We start from the raw sequence: 20,224 nt of genomic DNA on the forward strand, positions 1-20,224 counted from the left end.
TCAAATTTTGGTGACTTAGAGAATATCCTTTCTAAATTTCAGTGATTTTCCTAAGTGGTAACTAAATTTGTAGGGAATAGCTTGTTTCCTATCCTCAAGGTATCTGCTTATTTCTCAGATATTGCTTTTTGACTAGTATGAATAATCACAATCACAATCACATGCCATGGGATTAAATCATCCTCTTTCGATTGTCAATCTACTATATATCGGTACTCAGATCTTCTCTTGAAAAAGATTCAGTCATCCAGTTTTTCTGCTGCTATGTTCAAAATCTATAATAAGACCAGTGTGCTCAAGACTTCCTTTCCTTTTCATCGTCGCAGAGCGCTGTCTAGCTTTCTTTACATAATTAGTAATCAGCTAGATATTTTTCAATGGGAAAATCATACAAAGCCAGAAATCCCTCCGGAAATATAATAATCCAACTAAGTTGGCAGGTTATGAGTGGTTTAAGTAAAATTGTTATGTTTCTCTCTACAATTATTATCTTTGCCATGGATGTCCGCCAATGAATTGAGGCAGTGTAGCACTGCTCTTTCCGATGATTACAGTGACATTAAACTTCACTTTCCTAGCAAATTGTCAGTATATTTAATTTCTTCATTTTGTGCTAGTGTAGTTTCTAGGTTTTGTTTCATAAACTCTCCCTATTCTCATATCAGCAAAGTTATGCTGACATGTAATGTTTTTTATTACTTTACCCAATCCTTTTCATGTATGTTTGGGAGTTCTGAGGTGGGAGTCGAGCCCTTAATGGCACTGAGAAAAGGGAAGGAGTGGATGAGAAAGCCCTTCTCCTATTTGGGAGCTCCATGAAGACAAGGGACTGCAGTGCCTCCATATCTAAGCACCCACTTGTCCCTGCCACTCCCTCCTCGCCTTGCCCTTCCGGCCACTGCTCCCAAACAAAGCCTTAACCCTTAAGGATATACTATACAGGTGGGAAATCCTCCCTGTTCTAGACTATGATAGATTTTAAGTTTACAATACCCCCCTCTCAACTCAGTATTATAGACTCTAGATCACTATCCATTTTTATTATTATTACCCCACCATTCTTATTAAAAGGATGTCTAGTTTGAATTTGGTCAATTGCAATTTGCAGCCATTGTTATAAGTTGATGTAGTTCAATAGAATTTGGATTGATAGTCATTCACTCCAGGTATTTTTGTTTGTCTTGGAGATGAATATTTCCTTTATGAAGGGGTATGGTTCATGGAAACTTAAGGCCAGAGATCTTGTTTGTTGTCACTATTTGTATATGAAGTTACTTTTAGATTGTATATAAAATTATAAAGTAGTGTTAATAAATTCCTGTGCATACAGCTTTCTTCGTTTTGTTTTCAACCAGGAATAGATTGTAATATTGTGAAGGTAAATTAGTTTTTGCTTTTCTTGGTTACACTGCATTTGTTCAACCAAAAGAGGAAAAAGAAACATGCAAATTGAACTTATTTGTTAACAAAGCAGAATCAGGTATCCATCAGGTATCCTCCTCCTCCTCCTCCTCCTCCTCCATTGTTTGGGATTTATAAAGGGGAAAAAGTATCTTTTATATTTTACTATTTTTTTTCCTTCAAAATTTTATAAACAAGAAAAAACTGAAATATAAAAATGGAAACTAAACAGGTCTTAAGTCTCTCCTCAACACTAATATAGTTAGAAAATGTTGGTGTATTGATGAGCATATCGTCCTATTTCTTAGGATTTCGGAAGAGCTAATGACAGTATTATTATGCTTCTGAAAATAGATAGTTGGATAGTGTTAGAAAAATTTCTCCCCTTTTCCTTCCTTTATTCAGGCCACATATTAGTGGATCAGAAAAGATAATAGAAGGATGTCTCCATTATAGAACCGAATTTTATTTGACAAAGATTTGAAGATTTTACTTGAAAAAGTGATTGTATATCGATATAATGTTCGTCATATGACTTACTTTCTAGAATGGGATATTTATGAGAATGACTTTCCCTAAAATTTATACTTGTCAATTTCAATTTTCCACTAACCAATCCACGAGGACTTGGACCACACCAAAACAAGCAGGCAGGTAGATGAAGTAGTAGCTTCTAATCATAAATAAAAGTGTATTTAATGGCACATGTAAAACAGCTATTACTATTACTATGACTATTGTCTATTCATTTTCTAATGTAGTAGTATTGCATTTAGTTAGTGTCCTATAGGTCTATGGGACCTTGTGTGAGTTGTGTCGTTGATAGGAACTTTCAATTGCTCTCACATCTACTCGTGTTTGCATCAAGGGTTTTTTCCATTTCAATTCTTTTTTTATTATTTGTCTTGTCTAAAACTAAAAGTCTATCTCATAGATAATGTTGGTAGGGTCCAAATTTGGAACATTTTCTACCAATCGATCCGGGATATTTTCAATAAGTAAGGAGGATATTTGTTTCTCTCCCCACATTTCTCAAGTGCAAAAGTGCCTTTCAAGTATAAATTTAGAGTTCAACGTGACAGATGAAGTTATATACCATATCCAAAATGAGAGATTTTATTTCAATTGTATTATTACAAAGTGAAAAAAAGGATAAATTGTACCTTTCGAACTTAATCTTAATTTTTTTTCCCAATATTTTAGAGACGAAGCGATGTGTTCATGTTACTTGTGACAGTGGATGCTGTCTCTGTATTCAAGTTTAGACTTGCCCAACTGAATGTCACTTTAAGCCTAATTCTGACTTAAACTTTACAAAATCGCCAACAAAATGTCTTACTAATTTGGTTTAAATAATGCATCATGAGAAATTAGCTGAGAAGTAATACCTTAATAAAAACTAGAGTATTAATTTCATCTCCAAAGCATACGCCACATTCCATATTTTCAGATATAATGTAGATAACTAATTAAGCATTTTTCTTGTCAAACATTCATGGAAGCTTTAGTTCTAAATTGGGGGAAGGTAGGGCTGACAATTCATACCCTACCCGCGGGTACCTAACCCGGTCCAACCCATTCGGGTATGGTAGGCTACCCGACCTGCTGCGGGTATGGTAGGGTACGGTCCGGGTACGTCTGCGGGTAGGGTAGGGTACAGGTTTAGGGTGTACCCTACCCGCACCTCATATATAATACATATTTTATTAAAAATAGGTATATAGTGAAGGAAGTGAGAGTTAAATCCACAACCTCCCTTATGTAATGACTTACAATAAGTGAACAACTACTAAATTAGTTAGTTAATTTAGAGCGTTAGTTTTTTATTTTTTATGTTATTAATATGTATAAAATTTGAAATGATTGAATTTTATATTTGATATTTCTGCGGGTAAGGTAAAATTTAGAACTTTAGCGTGCGGAATTAGGGTTGAGAGATTCTTAACCCACGAGTAAGTAGAGTAGAGTTTTAATAAAATTTTCAACCCGTGGATAGGGTTAGGATAGAGTCCAAACCCTATCCTACCCTACCCATTGCCAGCGCTAGTAGAAAGTGAAGAAGGGTTGCTTAAATGACCTTACCAGTTAAAATCTCTATCCCAATATTATGTCATTAACTCATAGTAGTTCTCAAGAGCTTTCTCCGCAATACCCCTAATAAATATTTTGAGTTCCAACTTCCAAGCATACCAATGAGAATTCATGCAAGAAGCCAAGTTTCAAGAGCTATTCACAAAGGGACCTACCTTTAGAGTTTAGATAGTAGTCGTCTTCATTTAAAATAAAAATATTTTTTTTTTTGTAAAAATAAAACATTAAATACCGTGCTGATTCACATTAAATGGCAGGTGAATTTCATTTGAAATGTAAGAAAGAGCAAATACTAAATTAATAAAGAGCAAGTTAATGCTAAGATGTAAATAACTAAATATAACATGACTTCAACTATATGAAAAGGTGCGCATATACTTTTAGAAAGAGTTAAAATTCATTGAGATTAAACTATATAAAATGGAATTAAGACTTGCACAGTGACGCAAATAACAATGTTAAACTATATAACGATGAATCTAATGACATGTGGGAATGTAGAAGAAATACACACTAGGAGTTACGTTGACCATAATAATTTCAGTTCCAAAGATGATTGTGTATAGTAGTGGGGACGTAAATGCTGAGTGTCTGTACTTTCATAAGAGTACGGACGGAAATTAAAATCTGAAATATGAATCATCGTGAAAACTAGCAAATGGTAGTAGTAGATACTAGATAGTGTGTTCATGAAGCATAAGCCATGAACGCACACATGCCAAAACGTGCGCGTGTGTTCCTACTATTTTGTTGGTTAAAATTTGGAATCAATACTCAAAATAATCTCTGAAATTTGACTTCAATCTGAATTTTGTTGTCGAAATTTCAATCGACTTAAATTAAATCTTCAAATTTTAAAAGATTACTCACGTTAGCCCTTTCGCTTATCTTCGTTAAGGGTGTGCTTAGTTGGAACGTTAAGTAACATGCTGTCAATTACTAAATAACGTTGTTTTAGTATTAACGTCTTTTCCACTCAAATGACACCGTTTGAGACAATAAGGGATTAAAACACAATTCCACCTTAGTTTCATGATCAAAACATGAAAACAGGGATACTTTTCTTCTGCTTCATTATCTCATATGTACAGTAGTGAGAAAGGTCAATGCCGCTATTGTAGATTTTCGACGAAGTTCGATTTAGTCGTTCCCTCATAAATTACAAAGGAAAAGCATAAGAGGCATACAAGAAAATAATTTATGAGGAAACGACTAAATCGAGCTTCGTCGAAGATCTACAATAACGACATTGATCTTACTCACCACTATGCATGCGAGAGAATGAAGAAGAAGAAGAGTCTCTCTATTTTAGTATTTTATCCTCAAAATTGAGGTGTATTTGTGTTTTAATTCCGGTAAAAATTCAGGTGAAGTCGATTTCACGTGAAGTTGATATCTGAAAGCCGTTAGATGAAAATTTAGTCAAATCAGTCAAATCATCTAACAACTCTCAGGTATCAACTTCAGGTGAAGTCGACTGCACCTAAATTTCCACCTTTAATTCCTCAAACGACGTCGTTTTAGGGAGGGATTAGGCGCCAATACTAAAATGACATGGTTTAGTAACTGCCAACGTGTAACTTAGCATTTATGGAGATAGAAAAAAGAGTTAACGTAAAATTTGAAGGTTCAATTTGAATCAATTTAAATTTCGAAGGCCAAATTTCAAAAATTATTTTGAGTATTAACTTATAAAAATTTCTTGGATCCAAATCTGAATTATGGAGAAAAATGTTTATTACACATGCCATGTGCCCATATGGGTTACAAAACATGCATTTCTAATGCTTAATACTAACAAGTTTTTAGGTCATCACCACAACTATATCCCAAGAAAAAAGTATAGGGTACCAATATATTATCTGCCAACTTATTATTAATAATAATTAATTATTATATTTTAATTATAATTAGCATTAAATTGACCTAAATTAATAAAAAATTGAATTATAAGGATTTATAACCGCACCAAGGAGAGCTGCAATGTGAATTCAGGAAGGTGTCACCCAATCCTCTTCCGCAACAACCCCTAACTGCGTCGCACTCGTCCCTGCGTTCTCCCTCACCCGGCATCAGTCGGCGTTGCATCCTCTGCTCCACCGTTGCTGCCCTTGCACGACGTGCCGAGCATGCTCTTCACAAAGCCACTGCCCGCATCATGTCTCCGCGATCGCCATGTCGCATCCTCTCCGTCCTGTCGTCTTTGTCGTCATGCCGTGGAGCCTTCACCACCGTCGTCTTCACCGCCACGCGGAACCCCCTCCCCATGGAGCTGCCACTGCTACGTCGTTACACTGCTCGAAATGTGTGCAGTGGTTCGCGTCTGCGCCGCCACCGCAGCCTCCACCCCAACGATCCTCTGGGCAATGCCGGTGCCCTCTGCAACCAATAGCCGTCGCCGCAATGCGCATTTTGTATGCGCAATTGTCTCTCTGCAGGACCACCGCGGCACCTTCCCCTTGCAATCTGCATTGCCGTCGTTTCTATGTCGTTTTCACCTTCTCAATCCGATTAAAACACCTTCACTAGAAGACACATGTATAAGAAGACACATCTACAAAGATACAACAATAAAAAATATATTTTTATTAGACACATTTACAAAGACACTTCCATTAAATATTGCCATAAACAAGAGTTGATAGAAATTAGTAGAAGGAAAAGTATAGGGTACCAACATATTATCTGCCAACTTCTGTCAACTCTTATTTATAATTGTATTTTATGGAAGTGTGTTCGTGGATGTGTCTAATAATTAATATATTTTAAATACATATATAAAAAGACACATCCAGAAAATATATCTATAAAGACACTTCTATTAAACACAGCTATAAAAAAGATATTTTTATTAGACACATCCACGAACACACTTCCATGAAACACAATTATAAATAAGAGTTGGCAGAAGTTGGCAGATATGCTGTTAGTAACGTAGCAGAACCGTTAGTAGAATCCTTGTTGATTACGTAGCGGAATTGATATCCAATAACATAAGATACAAATAAATCTCGCATTATTAATTACATTGTTTAGGAATAATCGTATATTTTGAGGACTTAATGTTTATCTGTCTGTATTTTATTAAATTACAAAATATTATACCGCATGTATAGGTATACCGTATACGCATTCATTAAAATATTACCATTTGCCAATTGCCATACGCCCATTCATAAATAGCAATCAGTGTAATAATGGTGATTTAATTAGTACAGTTAAGTAGTTTGTTTTACTGTAATAGTTTTCAAAACAAGTGTAATTCTTTGCTAGTTTTGTTACTAACTTTTAACAGGTACAATAAGATTGAAAGCTTTATTCATTAGTTTATTGTACTGAAACAAATTCTTTTCAATTCTCCCTCGCATATGCTTTAATTTATTCATTTGTTTGTGATGTGTACTTGTGTGTATGCATAATTATTGTATACCAAATATAATAAAATAGCAAATAACATAGTCTTAATGATTTCAATCCATATATTATTGGTTGGTGGGAGAGGTCAAAATAATAAAATAAAATTAGAGGATCAGATTCATTACATAATAACAGGGTGTATTGCAACCACGTTAGAGGGCTAAGATCGAAATCAGATCCAGCTCAGCACTGCAAGTCCAAAATATACATTATCTTGCATGGATACCGTTTCATATAACCGAAATGGATCAACTCCATAGCTTTAATGAAAAGTGTAACATTAGTCAAGTACTCACGTAAATTGAGATGAAGTTTGGTAATAACAAATTAGAAGTTCTTTCCTCCAAGTTAATTAAAAAATATATTTATATACTCTCTTAACTTTTATTCCTTTAGGTATTTGATTATTTGACCTTAGTTATAGCCTGCAAATAAGCAGCAATCATAAATTATATTGTGTTATGATTAATTAAGCTAATTGAAACTGAATGTGCTAAGGTAGCGTTTGTTTTGAGATACTGAGATCGAGATTAAGAGACTGAGACTCAGTATTATGTTTGTTGGTTCAGAGATTGGTACTAAAATTTTGGTCTCTGTTTCTAAAATTTCAGTACCTCCAAAAAGTGGGGACACAGAGGACTAAAATTTTTAGAGATGGAGACTAAAACTTTAATAACATTTTATACCTACCCGGATGTCATGTTACCAACTCAGCCTTTACCAGTAAAGGGTGGCCCTTGGAAGGACATATGTCAGCTGAATATAAAAGAACCGCGGATTCGTGATAAAGTGGTAAGTGGACTGGCAATGGAAGTAGGCAATGGTATGCAGACTCGATTTTGGGAAGATAACTGGGTTCAAGGTGGTACTCTGAAAGGAAGTCATCCGAGACTCTACTCTATTTCCAGTCAGCAAGGACTTGTCATCGGGGAGTGTGGTTTTTGGGATGGGCTTGATTGGATTTGGAATTTTCAATGGAGGAGGGCACTGTTCCAATGGGAGCTGGAGCTTGTCAATCAACTGCATGAGAGGTTAAGGCCAGTGAGGTTGTCATCAGGTAGGGAGGACAATGTGGTGTGGAAGTTTGAAAATAAAGGTATTTTCTCTACTAGTTCTGTGATCCAGGCTATACAAGCGGAGACATTATCAGCTGAGATAACGAGTTATAGCTTCACGAGTTCCATTTGGAAAGGTTTCGTTCCTCCGAGAATTGAGCTCTTTGGGTGGTTTGTGCTAGTGGGTAGAGTTAACACCAAGGAGCGGCTGACTAAACTAGGAGTCAACATTCTGGGGGATAGTATGTGTGTACTGTGTACCAAGGAATTAGAATCTGTTGAGCATTTATTCCTTAGGTGTGAGGTAACATGGCAGGTGTGGTGCAAGTGGCTGAGGTTACTAGGAAGGGAGTGGGTGATTCCCGGAACTGTTAAAGAAATGTTTGAGAGTTGGCATGGAATGCATAATAGACAACAGGGGAAGAAGATGTGGATGTCAGTGTTCTTTGCAGTGATTTGGAACATCTGGTTGGAACGGAATGCACGAATCTTCAAGAATGCAAGAGCAAGCCTGGAGGTCATACACACAAGGACGTTGATGAGTTACACGGAATGGAGTGGTGGTGATCCTGGGGGAGGATGAGAGTACTGGGGATAGTAGGGGTTGGTTTATTTGTTGGTAGCTAGTTATGTGTCTTCTTTTTTCTTTTATTTGCTCCACTTTAATGTGTTGAGCTTCCTTTGTTTCAAAAAAAAAAAAAAAAACATTTTATACCTAAAATACATTCCTTTCAATTAATTAATTCCAATTTTACCTTTTGTACAAATTAAATTAGAGTTTCATTCTTGTTTCAATTTCTGTCTCTCATTTTATACTAAACAGAATACTGAAATTTATTTCAATCTCTGTCTCTTAGTTTCTGTCTCTCAATCTCAGTCTTTCCGTCTCTGTCTCTTCACCAAACACTACCTAAGTTCATACCCCATTTTTCATATCCTAAGAGAGAGAGAGTACTATACTACTATTATTTATATTTATGTTATATATAATTATATAAAGTGGTTTTATTACCCCCATGACTTTAGCAATACTTGAATTAGTCTAACATGTTGTACCCAAAAACAAAAATACAATAAAAGAAAATAAACAAAATCGGTGGAATATACAAAGGTGAGAGAAGTTTGCAGATTTTAAGGGTTGGTTGGAGTCTATAAATATTATGAAGAATTGAAGAGTCAAATAAACATATAGTGTTAGCAAGTAGCAAGTAGCAAGAAGCAAACAAGTTGAATGTCTTGACTAAAACATAGAACCAATTAGGAATTAGCACTTTGTCTGTTATTACACTCAAGCTATGAGAGAATGGAGGACCTTTTTATGTAACTACACTACACTTGCATCCAGAGTGATGGAACAAAGTCAAGAAACATCAGCAACAAGTTGAATTAAATAAATGGGAAAAAGAGATGCAACAACATGCCATCAACAACATATATATTGTCACAATTTAATTTGCTTTAAATTTGTCCCTTAAATCAATAACTACATCCACATTTGCTTTTAACCAGAGAAGTAGGTGCACTTTGCTACCCAATTGCATATACACAATATATCATAAGAACTTCAACTTCTGTTACTTTATTATGTATCTACTTAGTAACTACCTTAACAACGACTGTCTTAGGGAATAATTTTCTTTAAAAACATAAATAAATAAACTATGGTAAACGGTTAGCCTAATGAGTTTTTTTTTTTTCAGTATTTAAAATCAGGTTTTAAAAATTAGAACCTAGTAACCAACTAGAATCTTATTATTTGGGATCTTTCTCACTTATTGGCAAAATCTATTACCAAAATTTATATTGAAGAGTGCTACAGAAATCAATTACCCACTACACAAACTCAATTTGGTAGGAGGCCATCACAAAGTCACAAGAGACATTCCAGTTAAAAAAGTCTATTTTCATATCAATTAAAATTTAGTCTTTACTTACACTGATATTTTTAACAGAACTAAAACTATCTATTAAATTATTTAGCCCACATCTATATTCTACTTGCCTATAAAATAACATAAAATTAAACTACTATTTTTTCATAGAGTTTTTTCAGTCCCTAACATCTCATAGGCAACTCTCTAACAAAAACCAAGCAACACAAGAAGAAGACAAAATTAAATAAAAAAATATGAAAAAAACAAAAAAAAAAGAGATAAATGATACAAAAGAAAAATACAAAGTAAAGAAAGGTGGCTTCTAGATGAAGTAAGAATTAAAATTTTTTCGGCTATTTTATTTAATATTTAAATAAATTTGGTCAATTTAAAATTTATTTTATTTTTTATTGAGTTATTGTTATATAAAGTATAATACTCCTCAACAATTACCCTAAATATAAAGACATAAATTTACCAACACAAATGATGTGATCAAGAAGTGTCCTCTCCTAATAATATAGTTTGCAAAAGTGTTAAAAAAAATTTATTGATTACTCATATTTTAATTAATAATTAAAATATTAACGTATATTATATCAAATAATTTAATTAAGTATATAAAGAGTAAACTATCATTTCTATTCACAAAAGTTGAAAATGTTGATATATTTATCTATAAAAAAATAAAATTACCATTTGTACCATAAAATATGGATTTCATACAATAAAATTATCTAAATACTAAAAAATCACATAAAAATCTCAAATTACCCTTATTATTATCGTTTTCAATTTTTCATTGAACTCAGAACAGAGTGCTACCACATAATGTTCCTGTAACAAATCAATTGCCAAACTCAAACAGGCTATGTGGAACGAATTGAGCAATCCTCACTTGAGCCAAACTCTGAGAGGTAGGGGTGAGTTTGTTCTGTTTCAGCTTTGTTTCGGCGAGAGAGACGTTAGCTATGGTAGTTTCTTTGAAGTTTCGGCGACTGAGAAGCTAATGATGATGGTGACGTCGCCGGCAACTCGTTGGAGTAGAAGAGAGAGTGAGAACACGGGATGAGTTAGGGTTCAGTGGAGGAGGTGCGAGACTGGTGAGTGACTCGCTAGCGGTGGTCTAGACCGAGAGAAAGAACGACTGGGACGGTGAGGGTGGCTCGAGTTCGTCACAGATGGTGGAGACGACGGTGGTTCACGGTAGTTCTTGCTGCTGGAAGTGTGGACGGCAATGATGGCAGGGCTGTGATGGTGGTTCAGAGGTCTCTGGTTCTTGAAGAGGATAGAAGAAGGGAAAAAAGCAGAGAAGGATAAGTGAATTAGGGTTCGGTGGTTTAAAACAGATGGCGAAAGAGACAGAAAAGAGAGAGAGAACTTGCCGCGATTTTGATTCGCAAAGGGGACCGCACTTGTAACACCCTACCATACAGAGACTTATGCTTAAGTCATAATTCAGAGATGGCAAGGTATTACGACCTCTAAAACAAAAATTTAGTACGTATAGTAGTATGAATAATTGATTATAACTAGGAGCCTTTGTAGAAAAAGGGGTAAACAAAAACCGTAACTCGAACGCGCAACACTCCGATCGATAACGTAACGAGAAAAGGATAAGCTAACGCAAGATCATATATATAAAGAGTGTCAAAAACGGGAATATCAAGACTCAAAATCCGGCTGCGAAGATAACCGGTCCGAGCATAATAATATATACATATAATAAAATAAGGAAACCCCAAAGGAAACCCAAAGGGACACAAATACATACAACCTATTCTCCAAAATCCCCTCTAGAAAGAGTCATCACAGTTTGTATTATTTAATGGAGATAAAAGTATCTAAACAAGATATATAAATCAAGATAGAGTCCCGAGAACAAGAATCTTCGCTAATCCAGAAGTCCCCAGCATGCCTCAACGAGAAGCCTCGCGTCCTGCATCTGAAAACCACAAAATCCGCATGGGTGAGAACCAGAGGTCCCCAGCACGGTAACAGCTTCCACATATATAATACATAATAATAGAGGAAAGCCAAAGGCAATCCTAGAACTTCCTTCAGATAATATCAAAGCTTATAAACAAGCTAAACCGTAAGTGGCAACTGACTAAAGATTCTTCAGTCTAACTAATACTTCCCTTTCCAATTCCTTCAGACCTCCCAACCACCAGCAGAAGTATAATATAGCAAACACAGTTATATCAGACAAGAGATTTACAAATAGGAACAGATAAGGCATTTAGGCAATTAGCAAGTAATATGCAGTCAAATAGGCAATCTCAAACAATTCATGTAGTATGCTTATGATGCATGCCTGTCCCTAGTGGCTGATGATATCATCTATCGGTTATAGAGCCAACCCGACAAGTCCTGGTAGCTAGCCATTGGACTGTCCCTCTGTCGTGCATCCCCAACTCGAGTTATACTCATCATAAACTTGATCATAATCATGATCCATATCCATCACCCTCACTGGTGAATATTTATCCATCACCATCACTGGTGAATATTTATGGGGGCGAGCTCATCCGGGCCTTTCACAGTGCCCGGCCACACTTACGACATAGGGTCAAAAGAGCTTCGAGTCTCAACCTGGAGCACATGGTGGCTAGCCATTGCTACTACCCAGGGAAACCCTCATCTCCAATGGTGGAAGTGCAAACCTTCACAATTCAATCAACATCATATATGCATTTATACTTGGCCATAAACATGGCTCCGCCGTAACACGGCAATAATCTAGCCATCCGGCTCACGGTTAAATCCATAACCAGCCAATTCATTAACAATTACGGCCCTTCGGCCCATGGCACAACAAGCACTTCCACCGCCATTCTCCGCATCTCACATAATCATCTTTGATCCTCAATGATCATTCATTTTTCCCTTGCTTCACTCGCAAGTTACCACATTCACTAGCCCTTTTTCTCATGCTAGGCATATCATAATGATTTAAGACATAAGTGGTGAGATCGGAGGCTTAGAAGTATGAAATTTGGCTTTTAAAACTCAAAAATCAACTTTGGGATGAAAACAGGTCCACGCGTACGCGCACTCCACGCGCACGCGTGGATGGCGCTTTCTCGAAGAACGGCGCGTACGCACCAAGTGCGCCTATGCGCGAGGGGTCATTCTGCTAAAAATTTTCTAAGTTAAAAGCTGCAGAATTTACAGATTCAAACCCCAATCTTCCGACGGACATAACTTCCTCATTTTAAATCGTTTTTCACTCGTTCTTCGAACGGCATGGACATCCCGGATCCAATTTCATTTCTAAACAGATTTGGCACAAATCAGAGATCCGTAGTCCAAGTTATGTCCCGTCAAAGTATGCCCAAAAACCATGTTTTCATACAAAACCACAAGGTGCCATTTTCAAAACAAGCCACTTTCAACTCTTTTCAAAATCAATCAAACATGCCAATTTCAATCCTTCTCTTTGAAATCATTCAAAATGTACCAAAATCAACAACAAGCCATCCTCAACTCACACATTGACACTTTACCAAGGTTTCCAAAACCACATCCAACCATTTTAACACTTCTCAATCAAATGGCTAAGGGACAAACACAATATCATGTCATACACCCTTCCTCATCCCAATTTCCAATAATACCATTTCCAATTAACCATCATTATACATAATCAACATCATACTCACCATCAACATGGTACCACACATCAATTCAACCTCAATCATCCATCAAGCATATATCACAACACGCATTTCTCATATTTCACACAATCAAGGCATCAATATTCATAATCACATATATGAACACATCATATATTTCAACCATTCAACAACACCAATAATTCAATGCCTATCTTAGGGCCTCTAGCCTAAGTATTTCCTACCACATTACATATTAGATACGGGAAACTAAAACCATACCTTAGCCGATTCCCCAAGCTCAACCGGAGCACTTCCAAACCACTTGTCCACAAGCTCTCAAGGTATCAACACCTCCAAGAACAGATTTTATCACACAAAACCCTCTTCCAAGCTTTCCAAAATCACCAATCAAGCTCCAATATTCACATATACACAACCTAAGCCACAATCATCATACCCATACACAACATCTCAATACCCAAACATCATAGAACAACAAATTATACTAGGGTTGAGAATCTTACCACACCCAAGGTCCAAGGAGACAAGATTAACCTTCTCCTTCAAGAGAGTTGGGTCCTATAACATCAAAGAACCCAAAATCTCAACATTTTTGCTCATGAAACTCGAAATCAAGGGCTGGAATTTCGAACAGTAAAACGTGGCTTACCTCAAGATTGATTGTATGGGTTTTGTAGAGCTCTCCGTGGTGAACGCGTGGCCGCAAACGGAGCGGCAATCGGAGCTCTAGATCAAAAGTTATGGTGGTTTGAAGATTAAGTGAGAGAAAGAACTTGAGAGAGTGTTCTTCCCTCCATAGCCTCCATTTTCAGCGTGTTTAGTGTGTTGTGAGGAGAGAGAGTGCTGAAAACTAGGGTTTTGGTTTAGTTTAGTTGGGCCAAGGGCCCACTTTGGGTCCGGTTGGCCCGGTTTGGCCCGTTCGGTCCAATCTTGGTCCGATTTCTATAAAATTGGTACCGAAATTCTCGTCTCAATTTCCTCTATCACATTTAGCCATAAAAATAACATTTTTGGCTTTCTAGAATAAATTCTCATTTATGGGTTAATTAGCCGTTAATTAACTGGGTCTTACATTCTACCCACCTAATTGGGAATTTTGCCCACAAAATTCAAATGCAATTACCTGAGAATAAGTGCGGATAATCCATTCGCATCTCCGACTCAAGTTCCCAAGTGTGTTCCTCAACACCGCCTCGACTCCAAGCCACTTTGACTAATGAAACCTCTTTTCCACGCAGTCGTTTGATACTAGTATCATCAATTCTGACTGGAGCCACTGGAAGCGTCAAATCTTCCCTTAACTGAACCGATTCGGGTTCTAACACATGGCTAGCATCAGGGGTGTACTTCCGAAGCTGCGACACGTGAAACACGTCGTACAGGTTCGAAGGATGAGGTGGTAGAGCCACGCGATACGCCACCGGCCCAATCCTCTCCAGGATCTGAAATGGACCAATGTATCGAGGATTCAACTTCTTTGCCTTAATCGCTCTACCTATTCCTGTGGTCGGAGTAACCTTAAGGAAAACATGATCTCCTTCCTCAAATTCCAAGGGCTTCCGCCTCTGATCGGCGTAACTCTTTTGGCGACTCTGCGCCGTAAGCATCCTATCTCGGATTTTCTTAACTTGTTCAGTAGTCTCAGCTATCATTTCCGGCCCCAACAAGCCTTTCTCTCCAGTTTCATACCAACATAGCGGAGATTGACATTTCCTCCCAATCAATGCCTCATACGGAGCCATTCCGATGCTCATATGGTAACTATTATTGTATGCAAACTCCACTAACAGCATATACCAATCCCAACTTGCCGGTTGATCCAAAACACAAGCTCTCAACATATCCTCTAGTGTTTGGATCGTCTTCTCAGATTGACCATCTGTTTGAGGATGGTAAGCTGTACTCAAGCTTAATCGGGTTCCAAAAGCTTTCTGAAATGCACCCCAGAATCTCGAAGTGAAACGAGGATCTCTATCAGAGATTATAGTAGCAGGTACACCATGGAGTCTCACAATCTCCTTTATGTATAACCGAGCTAGCTCCTCAAGGGTGTAAGTCATCCGAATGGGCAAAAAGTGAGCTGACTTTGTCAGTCGGTCCACAATCACCCAGATAGCATCAAAACCAGTCCTTGGCAATCCCGACACAAAGTCCATTGCAATACTTTCCCACTTCCATTGCGGAACCTCTAAAGGTTGCAACATCCCGGAAGGTCTTTGATGTTCAATCTTTACCTTTTGACAAGTTAAGCACTTTGAAACATATTCCGCCACATCATTCTTCATACCCGGCCACCAAAACATCACCTTTAAATCATGGTACATCTTAGTACTTCCCGGGTGAATGGAGAATCCACTTTTGTGTGCCTCCCTTAAGATATCTTGTCTCAAAGTACCAACATCCGGCACAATGATCCTACCCTTGAATCTCCATAACCCATCTTTTTCTTCCGACACTCTCCACTGTTTTCCTTGCTCGATAGCCGGTAACACCTTCCATAATGCTTCATCATTTTCATGAGCCTTTAGGAGTTCGGACTTAAAGTCACTTGAGATTTCTAATCGGCTCAAACACAAGTTTCCAGATACTTCTCGAGCACCAATTTTTAGACTCTCGAATCCCTTGAGCAACTTCTCCTCTTGAAGCATCATCCAAGACGCATATAACGACTTTCGACTTAACGCATCCGCCACTATATTCGCCTTTCCAGGATGGTAATTTAACTCAAGGTCGTAGTCCTTCAACAATTCCATCCACCTTCTCTGCCTCATATTAAGCTCTTTCTGATCAAAGAGATACTTCAAGCTCTTATGATCAGAGAAAACTTGGAACTTAACCCCATAGAGATAATGCCTCCACACCTTCAAGGCAAACACAACCGCAGCGAGTTCCAAATCGTGCGTAGGGTAACTAACTTCATGAGGTCTCAACTGTCGTGAGGCATACGCCACCACATTATGGTGCTGCATCAACACTCACCCTAGACCCTTCAATGAGGCGTCACAATACACCTCAAATGGCTCATTCGGCTCAGGTAACACTAACATAGGTGCAGTGGTCAACTTTTTCTTCAATGTCTGAAAGCTCTCCTCGCACTCAAGAGTCCAAACAAACATAGTGTCTTTGCGAGTTAACTTTGTCAACGGCAAAGCTAATTGCGAAAAGCCTTTGATGAACCTTCGGTAATAGCCAGCTAAACCCAGAAAACTCCTTATCTCAGTTACTGTGGTTGGTTGCTTCCATTCCATCACAGCCTCCACCTTAGTTGGATCTACGGCTATTCCCCTCTTACTCACCACGTGACCCAAAAACTTTACCTCATCCTTCCAAAACTCACACTTAGACAATTTCGCATAGAGTTTCTTCTCCTTTAAAATTTGCAACACGGTCCGCAAGTGTTCCGCATGCTCTTCTTCGGTCTTGGAGTAAATTAGTATGTCGTCAATGAAGACAACAACAAATTTATCCAGAAACGGACGGAACACTCTATTCATGTAATCCATAAACACTGCAGGAGCGTTCGTCAACCCAAAAGACATTACAGTATACTCGTAATGACCATAACGAGTCCTGAAAGCAGTCTTAGGGATATCCTCACCCCTCACCCTTATCTGGTGATAACCGGATCGCAAATCGATCTTGGAGAAAACCCCAGCTCCTTGTAATTGATCCATGAGATCATCAATCCTCGGCAATGGGTATTTATTCTTTATGGTGACCTTGTTCAGCTGCCTGTAATCCACACAGAGCCGCATACTTCCATCTTTCTTCTTTACCAGTAATACTGGAGCACCCCACGGGGAAACACTTGGTCGGATAAAGTTCTTACCCAACAATTCCTCTAACTGAGACTTTAGCTCGGCCATCTCTGACGGTGACATCCTATAAGGAGCACTTGAGATTGGTCCCGCCCCAGGCACCAACTCAATAGCAAACTCGACCTCTCGGTTAGGTGGAAATTCCTCAATATCATCGGGAAACACTTCCGGAAACTCACACACTACCGGAATCTGATCCAACTTTTGATCATCACCCGAAACACCAGCGGTTAACAACAGGATACCCTGACATTCGATTCCAGAACAGTTCACCATCATCGAATTCAAGTAATAATTATTCACCACGACCGGCCCTTCTGTATCTTCCGGCATAAAGTACACCGACTTTGTAGAACAATCAAGCAGGACATGGTTCTCAGATAACCAGTCCAATCCCAAGATAAGATCAAGACCGATCATCGGTAAGCAGATTAAATTATGGACGAAATCACGCTGCTTGAACCTGAACGAAACTTTCGGGCATCCTAGCCTAGTTACCATGGCTTCATGGGTAGCATTATGTACCTTTAGGTCATAACCTAAGGTTACGATCTTCAATCCTAACTCATGGGCTTTCTCAAATGCAATAAATGAATGCGATGCTCCCGAATCAAATAAAGCATTTAAAGTTTGACCAGCCATTTCACAGTTACCTCGAATGAGTGTCTCAGATCCTTCTGCACCCACAGCTGAGGTGGTGAACACCCGACCAGTCTGTTGTGCTTTCCCAGCACCTTGCTTTTGCTTCTCTGGACAACTTGCGGCTTTATGCCCCGCCTTTCCACAATTGTAGCACAAACCCCATCCGGCCTTGCATGGTACTCCCGGATGGTGACTCCCACACCTAGTACAAGCTTGTTCATTCTGAGGTTGCTTCCCAAACTTCTTCCCTTGGAAATTGTTGTTGTTGTTGGGCCTCCTGAAAGAGCTTCCCCCTCTTGAAAGACGGACCTCTAGGTGCAAAGCCCTTCCCTCGGTTCTGTAGAAATGAACCTTTGTGACTCCCTTTCTCAGCGGTTGCCCTTTTCACACACTCCTCAGCAACCCTACACTTGTTCACTAATTCGGAGAAAGTCCTAATCTCCATTGGTCCTACTGAACTGAAGATATCACTACGGAGTCCTCCTTCATACTTAACACACTTCCATTCCTCATATTCCACCGGAGTCCCTTGGCACATACGAGAGAACCTGAACAGCTCCTCAAACATGTCAGTATACTCTGATATGGACATAGTACCCTGCTTCAGCTGTAACAATTCAAGTTCCTTAGCCGTCCTAGCAGAAGTCGGAAAGTACTTCTTATAGAACTCTTCTTGAAAGACATCCCAGGTGATATAATCATCACCCTGCTGCAGAAGGCGTCGGATTCCTTGCCACCAATGCGATGCTTCCCCAGTGAGCAAATAGGTAGCGAACTCTACACGCTGCCTTTCAGGCACCACCTGCGCTTGCAATGCTCGTTCCATGGCCTGAAACCATGTATCGGCTTCAGTCGGGCTAGTAGTTCCCTTGAACTTCGGTGGATTAACCTTCAAAAAGTCCGCCAGTGTCATCGGACCCTAAACTCCACCTCCGTCATTACCATGGTTGTTCATCTGTTGACCAAGAGCCTCAGCAGTGGCTTGCATAGCAGCAGCCATGTTCTCTAACGCAGTCATAAAGTTCACCGGATCATTAGGGTTAGTCTCCGACACACGAGTATTAGTACGACCTCTCTCACGACCTTTACCGCGTCCACGAGGCGCCATTTGGTCCCTATACACACCAAACAATCGATATTAAGTTGATCAGTCTCAATATCGGAAGTTCAGTGCTTCAAAGTCCCAAATGCATGCTCATGAACGTTTATGCCAATTATATCAAGCAGATATACTAGTAGCACATAACACACACACAGAGAATGCACAGAAGCATAGTCAGTCCATTCCTCAGGCTCTACAGGAACGAACTGCTCTGATACCATAATGTAACACCCTACCATACAGAGACTTATGCTTAAGTCATAATTCAGAGATGGCAAGGTATTACGACCTCTAAAACAAAAATTTAGTACGTATAGTAGTATGAATAATTGATTATAACTAGGAGCCTTTGTAGAAAAAGGGGTAAACAAAAACCGTAACTCGAACGCGCAACACTCCGATCGATAACGTAACGAGAAAAGGATAAGCTAACGCAAGATCATATATATAAAGAGTGTCAAAAACGGGAATATCAAGACTCAAAATCCGGCTGCGAAGATAACCGGTCCGAGCATAATAATATATACATATAATAAAATAAGGAAACCCCAAAGGAAACCCAAAGGGACACAAATACATACAACCTATTCTCCAAAATCCCCTCTAGAAAGAGTCATCACAGTTTGTATTATTTAATGGAGATAAAAGTATCTAAACAAGATATATAAATCAAGATAGAGTCCCGAGAACAAGAATCTTCGCTAATCCAGAAGTCCCCAGCATGCCTCAACGAGAAGCCTCGCGTCCTGCATCTGAAAACCACAAAATCCGCATGGGTGAGAACCAGAGGTCCCCAGCACGGTAACAGCTTCCACATATATAATACATAATAATAGAGGAAAGCCAAAGGCAATCCTAGAACTTCCTTCAGATAATATCAAAGCTTATAAACAAGCTAAACCGTAAGTGGCAACTGACTAAAGATTCTTCAGTCTAACTAATACTTTCCTTTCCAATTCCTTCAGACCTCCCAACCACCAGCAGGAGTATAATATAGCAAACACAGTTATATCAGACAAGAGATTTACAAATAGGAACAGATAAGGCATTTAGGCAATTAGCAAGTAATATGCAGTCAAATAGGCAATCTCAAACAATTCATGTAGTATGCTTATGATGCATGCCTGTCCCTAGTGGCTGATGATATCATCTGTCGGTTATAGAGCCAACCCGACAAGTCCTG

Source organism: Arachis hypogaea, chromosome 20 (genome assembly GCF_003086295.3).
Source record: "Arachis hypogaea cultivar Tifrunner chromosome 20, arahy.Tifrunner.gnm2.J5K5, whole genome shotgun sequence".
Classification (NCBI taxonomy): domain Eukaryota; kingdom Viridiplantae; phylum Streptophyta; class Magnoliopsida; order Fabales; family Fabaceae; genus Arachis; species Arachis hypogaea.